Source organism: Lissotriton helveticus, chromosome 3_1 (assembly GCF_964261635.1).
Source record: "Lissotriton helveticus chromosome 3_1, aLisHel1.1, whole genome shotgun sequence".
Lineage (NCBI taxonomy): Eukaryota > Metazoa > Chordata > Amphibia > Caudata > Salamandridae > Lissotriton > Lissotriton helveticus.
In genome coordinates, this window is record NC_136061.1 from 1,691,267,068 (window position 1) to 1,691,290,402 (window position 23,335).

A 23,335-nucleotide genomic window follows, 5' to 3' on the forward strand; every position below is an offset into this window, starting at 1 on the left:
AAAATGTGGGGACCTGATTTCCAATGGCTGTGAGTGGGTCATGATTAGACTGTGCATACTCTTCCTTGGGGTCTATTATCTGTCAGTTCCTGTATATTTATTTCCCTGCTCAAGTGAACTTCACCAAACTGGAGGTAAAAAAACCCGCTCAATACTGCAGTTTCACAGTACCAGATAAGTGTTCTGTTCGATACTCCCTACTTGCATTGATACACTCTACTTGCTCTCGATGTCAGTATCGCTAAACAGTATTTTATTTAAAAAATATTTTAATGCTGTTAATTTCCATTGCATTATTTAAAGAGCAAACACAATGAGATGGCGGACGGAGCGCTGAAACTTTTCAGACACTCACCCCAAGTCACAGATCGGTGTTGAATCCATCATCGTTCTTTAGCTAACTTTGCCACCCCAGTTCAGACACAACTATATCCAAATCAGTCTTGACCCTGTGCCTCATGGGAACAGTCCAGTCTGAACTGCCAAGCCATGGCTTCCCTGGACCGGAAGCAAGCATCCTGGGACCAGTTTCGGGCTAACAGCCCTCATCAGCCGGGCTAGCTTGAATCCAGTGGCAAAGTGAGCACGGGACCTACGTCTGGGCATACCCTGCAAACTTAGGGCAAACAAAGCAAACACAAGGAGATGATGGATGGAGCGCTGAAACTTTTCAGACACTCACCCCAGTCATAGATCTGGGTTGAATCCATCATCGCAACCAGGAAGTATTGGCAGCCATCTTGTGGCTCGGTAACCGAGTCACAAGAAAACATTAGAAAAAAGATTAAACAAGAAGAAAAGGGGGAAGGGTAGAAAGCCCCTGACCCACTAGGCCTGCTCAGGTGGTCCCACAGGGCACCCAGGCCCAAAAAAAACTTTTTTCTAAAAATAAAAGACTTGTTCCTAGCTCAAACTGCTCAAATGTTATCAAAATGCAGTGCCAGGTGTTATTGAGTGGTGGCAGGCCATTTCAAACCTAGAATGGTCACCTGCTACTTATTGCTAAATGTGGGTGTTAAATTGGTACTAATGGTGTGCAAGCCACTCTTGTTTCTTTCTACGCCTCCCTCGCCTCTTTCTGCATTTAAGTTGCTTCTTTCTGTATATTTCTTTCTTTCTCTGCACTTGTCTTGCATCTTTCTGCACATCTCTTTTACTTTCTGCACCTCTCTTGCCTCTTTCTGCACCTCTGTTGCCTCTCTCTGCACCACACTTGCTTCTTTCTGTACCCCTCTTGCCTCTTTCTGCACCCGTCTTCTCTCTTTATGCACCCCTTTCTCCTCTTCCTGCACCTCTGTTCCTTCTTTGTGCACTACTTGAGTTTCTTTCTGTACCTCTCTTCCTTTGTTCTGCACCCCTCTTACCTCTTTCTCCATCCCTCTTCCCCCTTTCTGCATGTCTGTTGCTTCTTTCTGCACTCATCTTGCTTCTTTCTGCACCTCACTTGCCCCCTTCTTCAGCTCTCTTCCCTCTTTCTATTCTTTTATGCATCTCACTTGCCTCTTTCTGCAACTCTCTTGCCTCTTTCTGCAGTTCTCTTGCCTCCTTCTGCACCTCTGTTGCCTCTTTCAACACTTCTCTTGCCTGTTTCTGCACCTCTATTGTCTCTTTCTGCACCTCTCTTGCCTCTTTCTCCACCTCACTTGCTTCTTTCTGCACCCTTTTGCTTGTTTCTACACCCCTTTTCCCTCTTTGTGCAACTCTCTTGCCTCTTTCTACACCTTTCTTCCCTCTTTCTGTGCCACTCTTTTCTGTAGCTCTGTTGCTTCTTTCTGTACTTCTCTTCCTTCTTTTGCACATCTCGTGCCTCTTTGTGCAAACTGCTTCCCTTTTCCTGCACATCTCTTGGTTCTTTCTGCACTGCTCTTTCCTCTTTCTACACCCCTCTTGACTCCTTCTGTACCTCTGTTGTTTCTTACTGCATGGCTCTTGCTTATTTCTGCACCTCTCTTGCAAATTTCTGCACCTCACTTGCTTCTTTCTGCACCTCACTGTCTTCCTTCTGTACCTCTCTTGCCTCTTTCTGCACTTTTCTTGCCTCTTTCTGCACACCAGGTGTCTCTTTCTGCACTTATCATGCCTCTTTCTGTACCTCTATTGCCTCTTTCTGCAGCTCACTTGCCACTTTCTGCTTCTCACTTGCTTCTTTCTGCACATCTCTTGCCTATTTCTGCACATTTATTACCTCTTTCTGCAACTCTGTTGCTTCTTTCTGTACATCTCTTGCTTTTTTCAGCACCCTTCTTATCTCTTTCAGCCCCTCAGTAGCTTCTTTCTGCACTTCTTTTCCTTCTTTCTGCATCCCTATTGGCAGAGGCACAGGGGAAGCCTCCCCGGGCCTGCCGGACACCATGCCAGGCACCCTGCCATGTGGCAAGATCAAGGACCGAGCCCGGGTTGGGGAGGTCACCCACCTCGGGGCCCTGGATGGAGCTCCTGAACCAAGCCAAGAAAGGGGAGGCTCCCCGAGCACAACGGTACCCTGTCCTGGGCCTTTGGAAGTGCGGCAGGGGCTAGGAGACGAGCCCTAGGGCCGGAGCACTTGACCTGGGGCCCGGTTGAGCCGCTGGACCCAGCCGAGGCTCCCAGGCTGAGGCACAGGGTAAGCCTCCACGGGCCTACCAGACACCATCCCGGGCACCCTGTCACACGGCAGGACCAAGGACAGAGCCTGGGGTTGGGAGGCCACCCTCCCCGGGGCACTCAGGGGCCCCGGATGGAGCTCCTGAACCCAGCCAAGCAAGGGGAGGCTCCCCGGGCACAACGGAACCACGTTCTGGGCCTTTGGCAGTGCCGCAGGCTGGGAGACAGGGTCCAGGGCCGGAGCACCTGACCAGGGGCCGGCAGACCCCTGGACCCAGCCGGGGCTTTCAGGGCCAGAGGTGCAGGGGAAGCATCCCCGGGCCAGGTAGGGAGGCCATCCTCCCCAGGGCCCCTGGACCCAGCCCAACAGGGTAAGGCTCCCCGCGCATGCCAGACCCCATCCAGGGCAGCCTGCCACACGGCAGGCCCCGAGATGGGCCCAGGGCTAGGGCGGCATCCTGGGCCATCCAGCTGCTGGCTGAGGACAGCTAGGCCGAGAGGGGTCCCAGAGTACCTTGTCCCTAGTAATCAGGAGGAAGGCTATCCCCCTTTTGATAACCTGTAGGCACAGCCAGACGAAGGGGACCCTAGGCGCAAACGCGCCTGACCTCCTGGAGCCCTGGCTGGGATCCAGGAGGCAAATAGCCCCTCATCGGAACTTCCAGGGAAGCCCGGCCATCTGGTCGCCCCATTGGAAAGCATTCCGTGTGACCAGTTGGCCGAGGGGAAAGGTGTGCTAAAATAGCCGGAACTGAAAGGACTCTCAGCTGTCCACCCTGAGCCTTCGCTGTAGGGCTCCCGCTTGCCCATGCAGGGCTCCGGGGCTCTGCTTCCCGGGGGCTCGGGGACCGCAGCTGGGCCTCAGGCATGGGGAGGACCACCGAAGCTCTCGGGCACGGACGCCCGGGGAGGACTACCCAGGGCCCATGGAGCCCAACCCGGGCACTTTGCCATGCTGTGGGCCGGAGCCCCCGGACCGAGAGGTGTTGTCCGAGCCCAGGCCATCTGGTCACCGGCAGAGAACTTCCAAACCGGTAGAGGTGTCCTGGCATACCCTGCCCCAAGTCATCCGGAGGAAGGCTACCCCTCTTTCTGAGAACTCGTGCGCACCACGAGGCTCAGGGGACCCTAAGCGCAAACGCGCCCGACCTCCTGGAGCCCTGTCTGGGATCCCGGAGGCAAATGGCCCCTCATTGGGACTTCCAGGGAAGCCCGGTCATCTGGTTGGCCCATTGGAAAGCATTGCATGTGACCAGATGGCCGAGGGGAAAGGTGCGACAAGATGTCTGGGACTGAAAGGACTCCCAGCTGCCCGCCCGAACCTTCGTGGTTGGGCTCCTGCCTGCCCACGAAGGGCTCAGGGGCCCTGCTTCCCGGGGACTTGGGAACCCAGGCTGGGCCTCAGGCGGGGAGGACCACTGGAGCTCTCGGACCCAGACGCCCGAGGGATGACTGCACGGGACCCATGGAGCCCGTCCCGGGCACTTTGCCACGCCGTGGGCTGGAGCCCCCGGGCAGAGGAGAGGTGTTGTCCGAGCACAGCCCATCTGGTCATCGGCAGAGAACAACCACCCCAGGAGGGGTATCCCGGCATACCCTGCCGCTAGTAATCTGGAAGAAGGCTATCCCTCTTTCTGGGAACCCTCGCACAACGAGTGATGGAGGGGACCCAGGGCATGGAGGCGCCGTCCTCTTGGAGCCCTCCCTGGGATAGGGGAGGTGAATGGCCCCTCATCGGGACTTCCATGGAAACCCGGCCATCTGGTCACCCCATTGGAAAGCATTGGGTGTGACCAGATGGCCGAGGGGGGCAGGTGCGACCAGATTGCTGGGACCGAAAAGACTCCCAGCTACCCATCTGAGCATTCGTGGTAGGGCTCCAGCCTGCCCACGCAGGGCAGGGCTTGGGGGCTCCACTTTCCAGGGGCTCTGGGACCCCAGCTTGGCCTCAGGTATGGGAAGGACCACCGGAGTTCTCGGGCCCGGATGCCCGGGGGAGGCCTGCCCGGGACCCATGGAGCCCATCCAGGGCACTTTGCCACGGCGTGGGCCGGAGCCCCCGGACGGAGGAGAGCTGTTTTCCGAGCATAGCCCATCATAGGCAGAGAACAGCCAGCCCGGGAGGGGTATCCCAGCATACCCTGCCCCTAGTAATCCAGAGGAAGGCTACCCCTCTTTCTGGGATCACGCATGCACCAAGTGACAGAGGGGACCCAGGGAGCAGAGGCGCCCGACCTCCTGCAACCCTCGCTTGGATTGGGGAGGCAAATGGCCCCTCATCGGGACTTCCAGGGAAGCCCGGCTATCTGGTGGCCCCGTTGGAAAGCATTGCGTGCAACCAGATTGCCAAGGGGAAAGTTGCAACCAGATGGCCGGGACCGCAAGAACTCCCAGCTGCCCGCCTGAGCCTTCTCGGCAGGGTGCCCGCTTGCCCATGCAGGGCTAGGGGACTCTGCTTCCTGGGGGCTCGGGGACCCTGGCTGGGCCTCAAGCCTAGGGGAAGGACCACTGGAGCTCTCGGGCCCCGACGCCTGGGGGAGGACTGACCAGGAACAATGGAGCCCGTCCCGGGCACTCTGCCATGCCACGGCTGGAGGAGGGAGCCCCAGATGCCTTGGGAGGTGTTGCCCGGGCATAGCCCATCTAGTCCCCAGCAGAGAACCGCCAGCCCGGGAGGGGTGTTCCGGAATACCATGCCCCTAGTAATCCGGAGGAAAGCTACCCCTCTTTCTCTGAACCCGTGAGCACCGCAAGGCTCAGGGGACCCTAGGCGCGAATGTGCCCAACCTCCTAGAGCCCTGGCTGGGATCTGGGAGGCAAATGAGCCCTCATCGGGACTTCCAGGCCGACGCGGCCGACTGGTCGCCCCATTGGAAAGCATTGCGTGCAACCAGATGGCCGAAGGGATTGGTGCGACCAGATGGCCAGGTTCGAAATAACATCAATCTGCCTGCCCGAGCTTTCGCGGGAGGGCTCCTGCCTGCCCTTGCAGGGCTCGGGCTGCTGGGCTCCGGGGCTGAAGGGCTCCGGAGCGGCAGGGCTCAGGGGGCTCTGAATCCCCACACTGGGCCTCAGGCTTGGGGAGGTCCACAGGTGCTCCTGGGGCCCAGCCGCCCGGGGAAGGACCACTCGGGACCCATGGAGCCTTACAGGTCTCCGGGGCTCTGCACCAGGGACCTTTGTCCCGGGTAGATGGACTCTTGGCAGACCGCAGGACGGGGTATCCCAAACCCTAGGCCCTGACTGCAACCCAGCCAGCCCAGGGAGATCAGGGAGCCTGCTCCGCCCTGGGCACACGGACCCTCAGGACATGCGCTCGTTTTCCACACATTTTTTACAAAATTCTGCGTAGTGTGCGTAGTGATGCTATGCAAACTAAGCCCAGCCCTAGTCCTGAGGTAGTGGTGGGTGTTGGTCGGGGGGTTGAAGAGCCTCATCTGTGTCAGGGTTCCGTTTCGATTTGGAGGGTGGGAGAGAATTGGGCACAATCGGGATGGGTAGACAGAGTGGAGGATGGTGTCTGGAGGCAGGAGGTTGGCTTGCATGGCAGAGGTCTTGTGGGGGTGGTGGGTTAAGGAAGGGGGTGGGTGTTGGTCTGTAGGGTGTTGGAGAGTCACGCCTGTGTCGGCGCTCGGATTCAATTTGGAGCGTGGGCGAGAATCGGAGCGCTCTTGGGAGGGGTAAACAGAGTGGCAGATGGTGTCTGGAGGGGGAGGTTGTCTTGCATGGCAGAGGTCTTGTGAATTTCATGTGCAATCACATGGACGGGTGGTCTCTCAGGGGATAAGAAGGTGGACGGTGGGAGCTATGTGAATGCGGTGGGGCGTTGCGGAGCGAGGGGAAGAGGGAGTCGAAAGCTTCTAGGTTGTCATTATTGGCTTGGATCAAGACTGTGCCGTTGGTGTTGATGGTTACAGAGGTGTTGCTGCTGTGTTTGGGGCGGTTAGGAAGTGTGATCGTACGTTTGCACCTGTGGATGGTGTTGGTTGTTTTGGATATGTGCAGATGTGTCTTGAGGATGTTGTTCCAGTTAGCAGGTCTCATGGTGTGGAAAATGAGGTCCATTTTTATCTGGCCCCTGGAAGAGCAATAGTATATGCCCGTGATAAGGGTTTCTGAGTGTTGTCTAATCAGATTGTGTTTACGGTTCAATCAGATATGCTACAGTGGAGAACAATATGACATGATTCATATTAACTTTAGACCTTTCAAGCATAATGATACAACTTAACGGCTGTGTCAGGCATGTTTAAGGCTGCTCACTGTGCTGAAGGTGTAAATACCAGAAGAACCAATAAGGGTTATTAATCAATATAGTAGCAAATATAAAATATAAACCTGTATGGAATAAAAACCTAGACCATAATTATTGAGACCGTCATTTTAGCGCATACTAATGGGGCCATCAGCAATTTGCAATACCGCCGAGTGTGGCATTTAGCAACCTTGTGAGAATGGCTGTAACACTGGTGTAATCTTTCAGAATTTCCAAAATTCGCCCCACACAAAATGTAAAAAAAAAACACACCAATTCGCATTTCTCAACATTTTGAAAAAGCCTTTTGCCTGGAGGAGTCTGGTTTGTGTAGAAAGTCCTTGAAATATTCTGTTGCTATCTCATCTGACTTTTTTGTGTGAGGTATACCTCTGCAATGAAAAGATACTCAAGATGTTGGCACGTATTACACACAATTCTGCAAAAATTATGTATATAATGCACGAAAATATTAGCTACATGTTGTTCATTCCTGGTATTTAACAGCTTCACCGGTACTGCATTAATTAGTGTTTCAGGCCTAGTTAAGGAGGACAATATGTAAAATATACATGATTTGTGAAGTGCACTAAGCTGGAGTATGTACTGCCTGGAAGACATATACTGGCAAACACCTGCAAGCAGAGGGTGGCATTAGACATTGTGTTATAATTCTGATTCTGGTGCAGCACGTTTTGCACCTAAATTGGGATTTGCAGGATTCTTGTAAGGTGGCTTTAAGATGCTTAGAAGGAAGGGCAAACTTTGCATATTTGAATGCAACCTGACGCCTGTGGACATGTGGAACAAAGAAAAGAAAAAGACAAGGGTGGTTGGGAAAAAAGCTGACATTTGTTTAACAGTTGCTGATAGTCTTATTGCAATATTTTGTTTGGTATTACCGTCTTTTAATCTCCCTCCCTTTCTTCCCTTGCATTTACATTCAGCTGGTGGCCATGATTGTGCAATGAACTTCTAACATTCTCAAGAGGAGGTTAATGAGTAGAAAAGCCATCCACTAAAATGTAGTAGAGAGGAATATTTCACAATTATTATGTATACCCCGAAGCTAATTTTACAACTATACAGCAGGTAATGAGCAAACTATGTGGAAAGGGCACAAAACCAATTCGCAATTCGGTTAAACTCCATTGAATCACAGAGAAACATATACATATTTTTAATACCTTTAAAACAGATTACACAAAGTAAAACGGAGGCGGCCTCAGCTTCTTCACATGAACACGAATTTATGAGGAGTACAATCCACATGGAGAAATCATTCTTGGATAACAAAGGTGGGACAGAGCTGTGTGTCCCAAGCTGATATTTATTATGTGAAACTAATTAGATTTCAGTGCAATGAACACTGAAAGATGATTCTTGAAAATAATTATCTAGATGATGAGGGCTATTTCCATAGTAAGTTAAACCTAAAAATATGTTTTGCAACTGGTACTGAAATGAGAATGTATAATGCTGAGGGTTTCGTGAGACAGTGGTCTAACAATAAATCAGTTGGATTCCAGTCCCATTACATCCATGATTCCAATAACTAATATATAGGTGGGAGTAGCAAAAGCTGCCTGGCAGAAGGTTCTCAGATGGCTTCACTATCAAGAACCTCTAGTCAGGGGGAAAGCTTGCTACAGGACCATCCCATCAGTAGATCAGAAGTCCCACCACATTTAAGGTGGCCATTGTTACATGCATTCTTCTAGCCCAGGAGCTCTTTGCAAGGCATGGCCTACCAGGGCAGGAAAAATGATCACCACATGTAGATGGAATACTTCCTATGCTTTAGAGTCATTGCCTTTTTGTGTCAGAGATAATGGGGACATGGAGCTATATTTACTTAAGTTTTAGGGGTGTACTTGCATAACATCATGCAACACAAAATGTTGCAGCTTTTCAACATACATTATAAAAGTCCTCAACAGCAACACTCAATTTTGAAGCGCAGGGCCAACAAGGTTATAAAGTGTACCCTATTATTTTGTGAAGTGATAAACCCAAGATATTGCATTATCTAGTGATAGTGGTAGCACTATTAAAAAGAATAGTTGAATTACTGAAACGAGATGAGACCAAGTCATGACTGAATATATTTTGATGTCTTGGTGTAAAATAGAATTATATTCACCTTCTCTATATATATCTGAGGAAAATTAGTAGTTTGTGGAATTGTGATGGTTAGAATGAGCGCAGTTAAAAAACCTCTAGATTCCTTCACGTCTATAACTGCAAACAAGTGCTTACTGACGTTAACATCACTCACTTTTCTGAAATGTTAAAGTTCACCATGTAGATTAATTTGGCAATTGATCTGTCTTCTATTTCTAACAACATATCGCAACATCTACATTCTAATCAACTGGTATGGATACAGGGCCTCAAACGTGGATAACTAATGTCAGGAATTTGCATTTGTCAGATGTAAATTATGTGAGTGGCTATGCAACAACCTCTCTTCATTTATCGATGGTTAACTTGAGGTAAAATGTGTCAAGAGCTTTTTTTAAAATGTATTAAGGGCCCCACTTATATTTTGGTGGGTGGCCTGTTTCTCTGATAAGGTCGATTGGGTAAATTAGTCTGTCGCCCTGACGGAGTTGCCCCCCCCACCTAATTTAGAAATAACTGACTAGCTTGAGGTAATTTCCAAAGCATTGGCAGGAACTGCCATCATGGCGACTCATTTCAATGCTTTTTGCAGCTTGGTGCAGGGCACCGTCAAGTTGACGGTGCCTCACACCACTTTTTTTTATCAAAAACTAAATATTCCCCTCTCCAATCGAGTCCTCTTCCTTAGCGAGGGGAGCATTTGCCAGTTTTCACTGCCCCTTACCACCAGAGATTTTCTGGCAGTGGTTGGCAGTGCAAATAGACCTCTAATTCCACCCATCTAAAACAGGCGGGTAGAAATAAAGGTCTGCTTCGGATGGCCCTTACTACATGGTGCCACCTAAGGGGTTTAATCACGTCAGAGACAGGGAAGTCTCCGCCATGATTAAACCTATAAGTAGTCTGCATTTAAATTGTGTGGGCATGCAGACAACTATTTTGGTGGGGAGGGCACTTAGTAGCAATGAAGAGCATCCAAACGCTGGACACATAAATCAATTGTAGTAAGGTATAAACACAGAGCACATAATATCGCCTATAGAATATGGGGCCAGATGTATTCAAAATACTGTTTGCTAATTGTAACCAGTATATTATTAACCAATCAGAAATTTTGTAACTAGACCTATGTACTAATAGTACAATTCAGAAAATTCTGAACCATCATGGGTTTCAGTGTGGCTTAATAATCCACATTTGTAAAGCGCACAATCACCTGTAAGGGTCTCTAGGCGCTGGGGGCCATCGGGAAGATTAAGCAAGCTATTGCCCAGAGTCACATGGTGCTGGGCTATTCTGCCGCCGGTGCCGGGGATCGAACCGTGATCCCCAGATTCCGGAGTCAGTCGCCCTGGCCGCGGCGCCACACCACTTACCTCATCAATATTCCTAAGGAAGGATGCAAATTGCGACTTACTAAGATTGGTGGGCATGCCAAGGATGGTGGCCTGCTCCTGTTAGCAGAGCACTATGCTTGTGATCACTTTTTAAATATTTTTTTTAATACAGTCTGTTTTAACTTTAAGGAAACGGGTACTGTTGATAGACTCGGGCACCGGCCAGAGTCTATCAACGTGAATGCTGGCAGCCGGGACCAGGGAGCTGGCTGAAACTGGCCCGGTAACTCTACTGATGAAGCAGGGCTGCATCGGACACCGCAAGCACCCACAAGAACGACAGGGACTAGCTCTGCCACGGGAGCCGCAGGAGGTCGAGCACCCTCAAAATGACGCCTCAAAAGTGAACTATGGCCCTGGAGCGTGCCGCAAGGCCTGAGACCTGCGAGGACACTATGGTCGAGTTATGAAGGGCCATGGGGGAAGAGGAGAAGTCGGGGGGACCGGCACGGTGACCTCTGGTGTATAGCTGGTGCACCCCAGACAGTAAGGTGTTATTGGACGGATTGAGGCCTGGAACCGGAGATCTTAGGGTGGTGAACTTATCCATTTTTCATTATCATTACTTAGTGGGGCCCAGTTTTGGAAACGCTAGCTTTGCCACAGTCTGTTAACGTTTTAGTGAATTTGGGACTTAAGTGTGCTGCCACGAGCTAGCGATGAACTGCCTGACCATTGTGCCTGACCCTGCCATGGCGGCTGCGCTCCAATTCTCAGCTAAATACTGCGTGCGGAGAACGAGTCCAAGGAAAGTGCCCTGGGTATTGCACCTGACCTCCAGCATGCTGCTTCCCCCCACCACCATCCTGCCTTCTACCCCTATGGACATATCCAACTCGGAGATCCCTCCAGACCCAAGACCACCACCCTTGAGTGCAACACTACCTGAACACCTGGCTAAACCTTGGCAAGAATTTCCTGCTCTGTAAATATGTAAGTTATAATTGTCCAAGCCTAATCGCTGGTAAAATGTAATCCTGAGTGAATTTTCAATATGTATATATATAACTCTAACCACGAGTATAAGTAGTAGACCTTTGTACTTACTACCATTCCCAGTGATTTAGAGTTTATCTGTTTGCATCTCTTCCTTGAGTGGCTTGTACATTTGCAATTTTTTCTGTTTGTATCTCTTATGTAACTCATGTAATCCAAAGTCCTTATGTAAACCAACTGGTTCTTTTGTAAAGGGCTCTGACACCTTCGGGTAATGTTCGCGCTATATAAAATTGCAATAAATAAATAAAGACTTCATTACAATAAAAAGAGCGTTTTTTAAGGTTTTCTTGGAAAGTAGACAGTGGTTCCCTGGACCCCTGCCTCGCCCCTAATCATTTTATTTTATATCCACAAAGGCAAGGGGTCACCTTTTATGAATAGGTTGAGGTGCCAGTGACTTAATTGTATTGTAACTAGATTTCTGCAAAATATTGGCAAAGAAAATATCTAATCAGAATTTGAAAGCAATGACTAAAGATGCTTTTTCCGGATAATAAATCAGTATTCATTTGCAATCCCATTTTCGTAGTCAGAAATACTTTTCCAACTCCTAAAATGGGATTAGTTAAATAATTTTGGTGGTTGCAAACTCTTGTGAGCACCAAAATACTTTGTACATCTGTCCCATAATGCTAAATATATTGAACATCACTGAAGCGCATACACTTTGTGTGAAGATTACTTTGATATTACAAAAGAATGGCATGTTTTTGATCATGGTGCCAAGCTGGTTAAAGATTGAAATTTTTAAATGTATTTGAACTCATGTAAATCAGAGATTGAGGAGCACAATATTTATCTTAATAAATGGAACATATATTTGAAGTTATACAGAATACAATATGTTAGAGATGGGGGTCTCTATTGGGCAGAGGTAGGTACCTTGGTTCAAGTAGGGACCCTTGCTTCTAGTCACGGTAAGCGGGATACACACTCTAGATAACTCCTGCTCAGCCCCTTGGTAGCTAGCATGAGCAGACAGGCTTTTCCCAAAGGCAATATGTAAAGTATCTGTGCTCAAAACACACAGTAATACAGTGACAAAAACGACAAAAATTTAACATACAACTATTAAAACAGCATGTAAAAACAGTAATTGCAAAAAGTACGATAGTAGAAACTACTAGCTACTAGCTCCACCTGGGGCTATTACAACTTTGTGACAACAATAATCCAAAGTACCGCGCCCACCGCATGGAGTAACACAGACCCCCAAACAAACAGTACCTTTGGATAATAAAGTTTATGATGATGCACGGTGTTGTGGAGGTGAGGCGTCGGTGGCGACGTCGAGGCCGGCTCCCTGGCTGCCACGGGGGAGGTGAGGCATTGTGTCTGCGAAGAGGCAATGTGTTGAATCCAGGACTGGGGAAGTCAGTTGCGTCGTTGGTGAAGTGTCGGTTCCAATGAAGCGATACGAAGTCATCAAGATCGTGGAGTCACCCTCGGTGGTTATCAGCACCGCAATAACTGGATACAGGTGCTGGTGGTGACAAAGTCGGTGCGAGCAGGCGTAGGTAGTCACCGATTCGCTTCAGAGCTGCGGTGCAGGCCAGGTGGTGCGTCGTGAAAATCATGAGCGGTACCCCAGGCATTGGTGGAGGTCGCGTTGTCTCAGTGACGTCACTGATGGAATCAGAAACCAGGTTTTCTTGCTTCTTTCCATTTGCTTCCAGCTCCAAACAGCATGAACAACCTCCAGAGGCCCAAACCTGTAATAGGCACATCCTAGCAGGTCAGAACTCTCAGTAATAGAGTTCAGGGGAGATGGGGGTGACGTCTTTGTGTCCCAGAGACTTCAGAACAGGAGGCCAGCCAACACAAGCCCTAGGAGAGTCTTCTTCAAGCAGGTTCACAGCAACGTTTCTGTCTTTGTCCTTTCCTTGGTAGGAACAGCAACTGCAGGCCATCCACACATAGCACAAAGTAAAAGGAGCCGTACTGCTCCTCACAGCTCTCCAGCTCTTCTCCTTGGCAAAAGGTCTGGGGTTTAAGGGCCACTACTTATACCCCATTTTGTCATTGTTCTTCTTTGTGCAAAGGTCTATGAGACCAGTCGAACCAGTTCTGTCCTCACCAGTGCAGAATGACCACAGGGGGTGGAGACAGCATTGTGCAAGGAAGACACACCCTATTCAGGTGCAAGGAAAACTCCTCCCACTACTCTGAATGCACCCTAGGTCTATTCAGCTCTGCTCTGAATCATACAGGAAGGGCCAAGCACACCTCACCCCCCCACCCCCCCAGTGGCTGTCTACAGTGAATGTACATCCACAGTCCCTGTTAATTAATTCAAAACCAGACAGTCAATCCACAAACAGGCAGAGGCTCACAGAATGGTTAAACAAGAACATGCCTACTTTCTAAAAGAGGCATTTTAAACACACAATTAAAAAAAAACATCTTTACTAAAAGATGTGTTCTTAAATTCAGAGAGCCTAAACTTTATTCTTTCATCTTGTCCCAATGGGAAGTAATACTTGTAAGATGGTACAAAGTATCTCCGATGCTATCCTATGGGACATATAGCCTTTCAATAGTGAAAAACGAAATTGGCAGTATTTCACTATCAGGACATGTCACACACCAGTACATGCCCTACCTTTCATATACACTGCGCCCTGCACATGGGGGTACCTTGGGCCTGTCTTACATGTAAAAAAAGGAATGGCTACTGCCTGGCAAGTGGATGCACTTGCTAGCTCGACATGGCAGTACAAAACTTCAGACAGACACTGCAGTGGCAGGTCTGAGATACCTTTTCAGGGCTACTCATGTGGGTGGCCCAATTAATGCTTCAGGCCCACTAGTTACATTTGATTTAGAAGCCCTGGCTCACTCAGTGCACTTTACTAGTGACTGAGTAAATCAAATATGCCAATCATGGATTCACCAATCCATAATAACAATTTACACAGAGAGCATATGAACTTTAGCACTGATTAGCAGTGGTAAAGTGCCCAGAGTCCAAAAACCGACAAAAATAGGAGGACAAAAAGCAATAGTCTGGGAATGAACCCACTGAAAAAGCCAAGATATATGTATATTCTGAGTGGTGTTCGATCAGTGTGTTATAAGGAGAAGGAGACAGCTGATTTAAAGGAGGCTTTATGACAGTAGTGGTAAAGGGAATGAGTGCTTGTAGTTCCAGTTGGAATTTTTAGACAATTTTTAGATTCTCAAGTGTTTGCCAATTAGCATGTTTTTTTGTGATTTTTCACATGAACAGGAATATGACCTTCTTAACTTGAGTGGTTTGCAAATTCCAAATACTATGGTATTTAACGGAGAATGACGTGACAATGGTACTTTTTTTTTACTCAGGTGTTTCACAAGTTAATCTGTTTACGCTTCTGAGGATTTTGGCCTGGAAGTTCAGACTAGACTGTACCTCTCAATTAAAGTAGAACAAAGGCTGATTTGCATATGGCTGGTTCCTTTTACCGTTGGTATGTTGTGCAAAAAAAATGATTGACTGAATTTCAATTCTACTTTATTGCCAGTAGCTGAGATTAATTCATGCAATCCACCCATTGCATGTTCTTTTCCTCAGTGCCCTGACAGTTCTCTTGTGCACACTATGCCAGAGGACTCCCACACCTACTGGCAACACCCAAATAGGCCAAAATCAGTTCAGAGGTGATCTGACCTGGCAGTTTATGATGGGCTGTTTCTGTTGAAGAAGGATTCCCATGGAGAATCTGATGTGGGGTCCTGGAGTCTCCCAGACTGGACAGAAATTAATTGGTCTTGGGCGCAATGGGGCCCCCGAAGGTTTGAGGGCTCCCGTAAAGGGGTAAAGGCTCCACTGCGCCTCAGGGGCCTGTGTTACACTCCTGACATGCACTTTCCATGGCGTTCACTCCGCCAGCAATATTTACTTAATAGTTTTATAATTATGTTTCTTTCTACTCTGGAAAGCTGGGTGGATTTTCAGAGCATTTTACAGTTTCATAGTCCATACAATTTAACAAATGCTGTCGGCATGCAATAGTATGGCTTAAAGGCTGAGGGGGCACCCTCCAAAATAAGATTTCTTTGGGGGCCCCAGCAATGCAGGAGCTGCTGCAGCATCTGTTGTGTAAGGGCCAAGGCAGATTTGGGTATGGCTGGTTCCTTTCACATATGGAACAGTGGAAAAAGAGACGAAAGTGTTGGATTATGGCCCAGAGTAATTACCTGAATCAATTTAAACAAATCGACCTGTAACCCTATTTATTCTTTTCTATTCAAAGGATTTTGGAAACATCGCAGAATTACTAGTTTTTGACTCGGGTATTCATCAGTGTGTTAATTAATATTTCATGAACATGTGATTATTCACATTGAGGAGAAAATACCTTTGTACTTTTCCCCCTGGTATCCACCAATGTGTTGTCTGGTGAACTTTTAAACTCTTGAGATAGGGCGAGCTAGCTGTGTCTGACTTTTGAATTGCATGCCATTGATCTGAGCATGTCCATCTGCCCCGAATGGGTGTCACGGGGATAGTGTGTACTTCTTTCCATGGAAAAAATAAAAACTGATGAATGCTACGGCATAATACTTCCAACAAATATCCCCATGCCAATAATTGAATATTTCTGCACAGCAAGATAATTCTTTGACAGGAGTGTTTGAAAGCTTTCCACAAGGCCATTTAGAGATACATGTTATCATATTGTACATTTGCATTATACAGTACCTTTTGCTGATATAAACAAACGTTTGGTATCAGATAGTTTTATTTTGTGATTTTGTAATTTTTTTCATATAATGAAAACCAGCCTGACAATGAGTGCAAAAGAGAACGTGAAAAGTGTGCACAAAGAATTAAAGTGAACGGTTTATGCAACTGTGGGGTAGATGTATCAAGCCTTTTGCGATTCGCAAAGGCCGAGATTCTGCGAATTTCGGCCTTTGCGAATCGCAAAAGGCTTTTTTGCATTTTTTGAGATGTATCACAAAATTGCAAAATAAGGAATCGCAAAAATTTGCGATTCCTTATTTTGCTTAAGCATTTAAGGAATCGCAAATTTTGCAATTCCTTAAATGTGATGTATGTGGGTTTTAGAAATTGCGAATTTGTGTTAAGAAATCGCAAATTACCACCAACTTGTAGTTGGTGGTAATTTGCGATTTCATTTAAAAATGCCCTGTTTGGCATTTGTGAAGGTGGCATGTGACGCACATACATGCCCATAGGGCATGTATGTGCGCCATATGCACATACATGTAAATTTCAGGGGTGCAGCAGGGTGTCTTTGAGACACCCCTGCACCCTCGAAATTATTCTCAATTTGCGAATTCGCAAATTGCGATTCGCAAAATAAGAAATATTTCACAATCATTCCTATGGGCCTCCTGGCCCATAGGAATGCATGGGAAATTATTCCTTAATTGCGAATTCGCAAATTGCGAAATCGCAAATAAGGAAGACTAAGAAATCGCAAAAAAATAGCGATTTTTACATACATTCCATTTTGCGATTTCTAAATAGCGATTCCTTAAAAATCGCTATTTAGAAATCGCAAAATGGAATCTTGATGCATCTACCCCTATAACTGCTAATTTATATATTTTAGGCCTCACCTCAACATTGCTTGCACTGTCTCTTCTAGATGTATTGTTAGCTTACGGTCAGCTTAGTAGCCACCCAGTACTTAACATTGGTTGCCTTTGTTGACACTCACTCTCATTTCCTTGCTTCCTAATGATCAGCTGCAATAGGCTTTCTTCCACTTCGTGTGTTTGTCCCTCCACTGGAGCATGGACGCATTACTTGTGTCCTCCCACTTTCTAATTATTTAGGTGCTATTTATCTATTTGTCATTTTGAGCAGCCCCCCTCATGTACTTGCCCCTCCCATGTTCTTTCCATCCTCTAACCCTCTGGTAGTCACCTACTTGCCTCAACCCTCCCTTCCACCATCTATTGTAGCCAACTTACACCTGCCCCTTACTACCACCTTCTGTTGTATGTGTGCTTTTTCCCAGACTTTTCCCCTTCCATTGTACGGGTTGCCCCTGACCCTTCCTCTCTCCCATTGTGTTGCCTATGTTGACTCCCATCTCCCTCCCTCCAGGTGACCTCCCATTCCTGCCTCTAAATGCAAATGCATTTCAAAACTAAGACATTGACCCACTCAGGGCAATGTAAGGCCCATGGGACTCTGGAGAACTTGGTGTCCAGAGTCAGGCAATGCCAGGAAAGGGGCATTTAGAATTTTGGGTCTGGTTTGAACCCAGGAGTCCTGCTTCCACCATTGCACACATTGTGATATCATCAAGTTAGTAGCCGTATCTGCCTCATATCTGTATGGCAACATAATGACTCCTTGAGTGGCACACCTGTCTTTGAGACACCTTGAGGGTTAAATATTGGTTATGGCACAAAGCAGCAATGACTCACTAAACATGTACTGTATTCCCCATGCTACTGAGGTCATCATAGGTGACAGCAGAGCCAATAGGTGCATGGTGCTGTCACCACCCTGGGTAGGATGGATTCCAGAACTCCCATCTGACACTTTATTTGTCGTCTGGAAGCCTAGTTCCAAAGCAGATATTGTATTAACCAAGCAGCTGCGTCACTATGCACTGGTTTTGCAGAACTGTTTTTGGCACCCCCACTTTAGCTTTCTGGTTTACACCACAGCCCCAGCCATCCACATCAGGGTGCCCACATTCCTCTAATGGTGAGAAGTGGCACCTCTGTACCAGGGACCCAACACAGAGCTCTGCCAAATCACCTCATGGAGACCCATAGCAACAAGTACGCAAGAGCAGTGGTGCTACATACAACACAGCCAAAGCAACTCATGTTGACCACAGAAACCAGTATATAAGAGTGGGAGTGCTAAATTTAGCTTTGCCACTGCACCTCATAGTGACAGGCAGTAACCAGTATGTAAGCGCAGCACTGCCACACGCAAAGCACTGCATATCCAAGAGAGGGGACCAAAGCACAGCTCTGTCAATATATCTCATTGCATTACCCAGAGTGACTTGCAAAAAAATGCTAGGGATTAGATAAAACTCCTCCAAAGTACCTCACTCCATGGACCAGAGCCCCAGCTGTTCCATAACTGAATGTCAAAGACAGTATTGCCGTGTAGCTCAAACCCAAAACATCCCACTGCAGGGTGGGATTGAAAGCTGTGGCAAAACATCTCGCTGCACCACCTAATCCAAAGAACGCCTATACCCTGGAGTGTCCCATAGATGCTCTGCCAATTCACCTCAATCCTATCCTACAGGAGCATCATTGAGTAGTCGGACCCAGACACCTTCTATTGAACTGTTTAAAACAGTCATCTGTACAAGTGCACCTATGTTCTTGCTGTTTCCACCCACTGATTTCAATATGTCAAGTCCCAAGAATTTGAAATAATGGTGCATGTTACCTGCACTTTAAGGCGAAGGGTCATCTCTCAAACATTCAATCCCCCAGCTTGGCTTCTAGAAAGGCCATGCCAGGCCACCCACCGTATTTCATTAATGCGGGCACCGGATTGGCACAGCAGGAAGTGAGGCAATGACTTTAACATTGATTCAGTCTCGTAAGACAGACATCATTGCGTCAACTGGATAGACGAAGCGCGGACACTAGAGTACCACTGAGAGCAATAAATAATTTCTTTATTGGCACAACAGAATAAACCCAGCTTATATTTCCCCTTCTTTTGCATAGTAATAACACTTTTGTTATAATAGCCATTTCAGAATTCAGGCAATGCGAAGTAATTCACTGTTGTATTCTGAGTGATGGAGAACTGGTGAGTCTCAACATAGATGGATATCTCGGGCAAGGGGAGGAGCTTCGAAACATTCCCACAAGGCTTGAAATGAGGGATACCATATCCCTGAGATTAGATGTAATGCAGGCGGATCCATTTGCTTCTATACCTGCATTGAACAGCTTCCTCGCTTCCTTAAGTAGCTGAAGCTGTCTCTTTCCAGACTTTACGATGGGGCTTTACTCCATTTGAAGTGTTTGGGGGTCAGGCTCCTTTCTCTGTTTGCCCACCCTGAGGATTTATGGAAGAGGGTGGCAAAAGACTGGTGAATGGCCACAGCTGAGTGACAATGCCTAGTGATAAGGTATGTGTGTTGCTACACGGTGTCACTTACACTAGAGGAGAACACTCACAATTCTTGAGCTAGTTACAAGACCCAATGCTAAATGTGCCTCAGATTCACTCTGGTAAATTCTAACATATCTCTGAGGCCACATAGTACTGCTTGCACCATAGTTGAAAGATCATGGGTGCAAGAAAAGAACATGCCTGAGCTATTGCTTCAGCTCCCACCTCAAAAGAGCCCTTTCCTTTTAAAGGAGATACTTTACGTTTCCATTTGTAGGTCTCACCTAGAGGCTCTTTGAGCCGTATTGCTAGCTCTCAGAGGCCTCACTGTTAGCTAGTCTCATTGTTATTGTTATTTCCTTGCTTCTTAATGGTTAGATGCCCTAGGCTTCCTCACTCTTAATGTGTTTGTCCCTCCTCTGTAGCATGTACACATTACTTGTGTCTTTCCCCTACTCTTAGAGAGTGAGTCTTTTTCTGCTGTATCCCTCGTGTACTTGCATCGCTCTGTTTTCCTCCTGCCTATTGACCCTCCTCTGTCCATCTGGTTGCCCCATCTGCTCCCTCTCTCCATTATCTGTATGCTTGCTCCTAGTTCTACCCGCACTCTGTTTTCCCCTATTCTCCCCTCTTCCTTGTATGTTCCTATCTAACTCTTCGCTCTCAATTGCCTCTCGGTGCCACCCCGAAATAAACAAACTCTGATATGATGCTATTGTTATGATATTATTGTGCTTGTTACACTCACTTTACATCTCTCTTGCCCTCCAATACATCCCCAATCCTGTTGCCTCCCACCCCAACCGCAATAGAATAAGCATATAAGGCAGAGAGGATTTTCTTTTTACATTTCAGACTTGCTGCACGACAGCCACACTGCTGCACAACATATCTAAAAACAATGGGTACCTTCAATAGCTCTCTCGCAGGTGAAACCTACTGGCTTTGATAATACTCCTCGCCATTACTCTAGCTTCCCCTTCTTTTAATTTTCCTCGCTAGTATATTGCTAATAGATTATAAGCCATATAAGAGGGAAAAGACAGGACAATAAAGGTCAAATATATCTTAGAATCTAATGCCTTTAGGAAACAGAGAATCATCCCATGTTTGTGCCCCTGTGGCATTTTAACGAAGAACGAGAGATGCTCAGATTATAGAACTGTGAACAGCTTCAGGCCACGGTCACATAGATTACATTACACAAATCTGAAACACTATTATCCCATTAGCTATTATGAGTTTCCTCAGCGCCTATGGACTAGATACCAGTGCATTAGCAAACGGTGCCTCCAGATCAGAATTAACCATCGCTCAGATATTGCCTTGTAATAATATTTTCCAAAATGTCAAGCAGTAATTTCCAATAATGAAACTCATTTGACCCCAAATATCAAATGTTCTTTTTCAGGAAATAAGCCATTTCGGTCACCAAAAACCAGATGTCACTTTAAGTCTCTGAACCTATTTTTTGCTTTTACATCATTTTAACATTTTCAAAAATAAATACAATAATTTGTCTGAAATATCAGATGTTATATTTCATAAATAAACGATTTCTTGTTCAGAGCCTCAGCTCCCAGTTTTCTGTAGATAAAGTAGTTTCAAAATATACGAAGGCTATTTTCAGCAAATGTATTAACTGTGTCACCACAAATATCTTGACCGTTAAATATTTTTTTAAAAATACAGTTATTTACTTCCCAAATCCCAGACTTTCTATCATGTGTGCTTATTTTGTGAAATAAATATAATTTGATCATTTTCGAAAAAAGCAATTACTGTTTTCTTGAGTGCCGAATTATATGTAATAAATAAATATGTGACAGTCCAGTTATTATCATTAAATGGACAGATACCACAGCATACTTAACATTGGCCTGCAGGTCACCAGATACCAAATCGCATGTCAGCCATTGACATTATGTGTCTTTTACCCCATCATATGCCATTCATGTTAATGGCGTGCCCTGCAACCATATCCTGTGGTAGGTTCTGCCATCATGTTCTCATGTATCCCAATAAATGTCAACCATTGACATATTTTTCCAATTACCACATTTTATGCAAGTGAATGGCTTAATGGCCCAGGCTATCATAATAGAGTCATTAATGTTATCACACACCCTCATGTCTCGGTCTACCGTACAAATTAACCAGTAATTACTGTCCTCTCCTCAGGTACATCCTATGTAGAATAGTCACTTCCATCAAAAATTAAGCGGAAGGTTCCCCTGGTTTACTTGCACACAGGTTGGGGGATTGTACTACATTTAAAAACAGTGGGCCTGTGTTTTTGGTAAAAGACTCTATTAAAGTCCAGAGTCCTAGACTGGAAAATACCAATGTCTGCACAGAACCTCCTTACATTCAGGTCTTAAAACTAATAGCCACTCTTGAACATGTGGAAAAACTTATATAGTAAACACCATCCCAAGTGAAAATGATATATTTTGATTCAAGATAGACATCTATTTATAAACAGGTAAAACAGGTAAGCACACCAGCAAAATGAAAGTGGTAACAAAATTTATTAAAATACCTCCCACTAGGGGTTACACTCTAGAATAAAACAATAAAAACCATAAAAAGGTCAAAGTACAAAGGGTCGACGCTGCGTTTCGGTGTGAGTTTCAGATATTTACACCTTCTTCAGGACACTTTGACAGTTTCTTAAATAATCTGTTGGTGTTCTCTTTTGTACATTGAGAGAGACTTCCAAATTCAATAGGGGTCGTCAGTGCCTTCACTTTTGCTCAATGGCTGATATCAGTAAAGGTGCACAGTAAAGAACCCCGGAGGAGCCACCGGATCTCTCAGAGTGAATTTAGACGGTTGTATCACGCCTTTTTTGTCTTTTTGGTCAAACAGCTTTTTTTCCCATTTAGCGCTGTATTCCTTGGTTTTTGATAAAACCGGTATCATGTAAGTCGGCCTCCCTGCTCCTCCGTGTTCCGCGTCATACTGATATCAGCCATTGAGCAAAAGTGAAGGCACTGACGACCCCTATTGAATTTGGAAGTCTCTCTCAATGTACAAAAGAGAACACCAACAGATTATTTAAGAAACTGTCAAAGTGTCCTGAAGAAGGTATAAATATCTGAAACTCACACCGAAACGCAGCGTCGACCCTTTGTACTTTGACCTTTTTATGGTTTTTATTGTTTTATTCTAGAGTGTAACCCCTAGTGGGAGGTATTTTAATAAATTTTGTTACCACTTTCATTTTGCTGGTGTGCTTACCTGTTTTACCTGTTTATAAATAGATGTCTATCTTGAATCAAAATATATCATTTTCACTTGGGATGGTGTTTACTATATAAGTTTTTCCACATGTTCAAGAGTGGCTATTAGTTTTAAGACCTGAATGTAAGGAGGTTCTGTGCAGACATTGGTATTTTCCAGTCTAGGACTCTGGACTTTAATAGAGTCTTTTACCAAAAACACAGGCCCACTGTTTTTAAAAAAAGAATAGTCACTTCCACCATATGCCCAGGGAAAAGCATTGCATGGTAGTTATTGAACTCATGGATTATTGTACACCAAAAAATGACGTTTATCATATCATCACTTATTCAATTATATGACCATCATTTACATCAATGCCTACAGGATGAGTCTACAATCTAAGCATATTCTGCTTGCATCACGTGCGACCTAAAAGTCTCCAGTTTAAATCATGGTAAGATCAGCTCAACCTTTCATCCTCTTCAGTTTATACATGAAGTAGCATGTGCTCTGAATATTATATCATGTTGCTGCACCATTTGTCCTTTATTTCGGTATGCCACTTGACATCTTACTCTACATTCCTCTAGATGTTAAAAAGGATTATCTCTCCACTTTCAGACTTCGAAAGCCATATATATGAACATATTAAATATATATTTTCATTTCATTCTTTTATGCTCC

General features: G+C 46.1%; 1 protein-coding gene across 1 annotated transcript in view; it reads right to left on the reverse strand.

The window, feature by feature from the left end:
• Positions 1-23,335, reverse strand: part of LRP1B (LDL receptor related protein 1B) — a 3,812,342-nt gene that overhangs the window by 2,220,937 nt on the left and 1,568,070 nt on the right. The gene's annotated exons all lie outside the window — the stretch shown is intronic.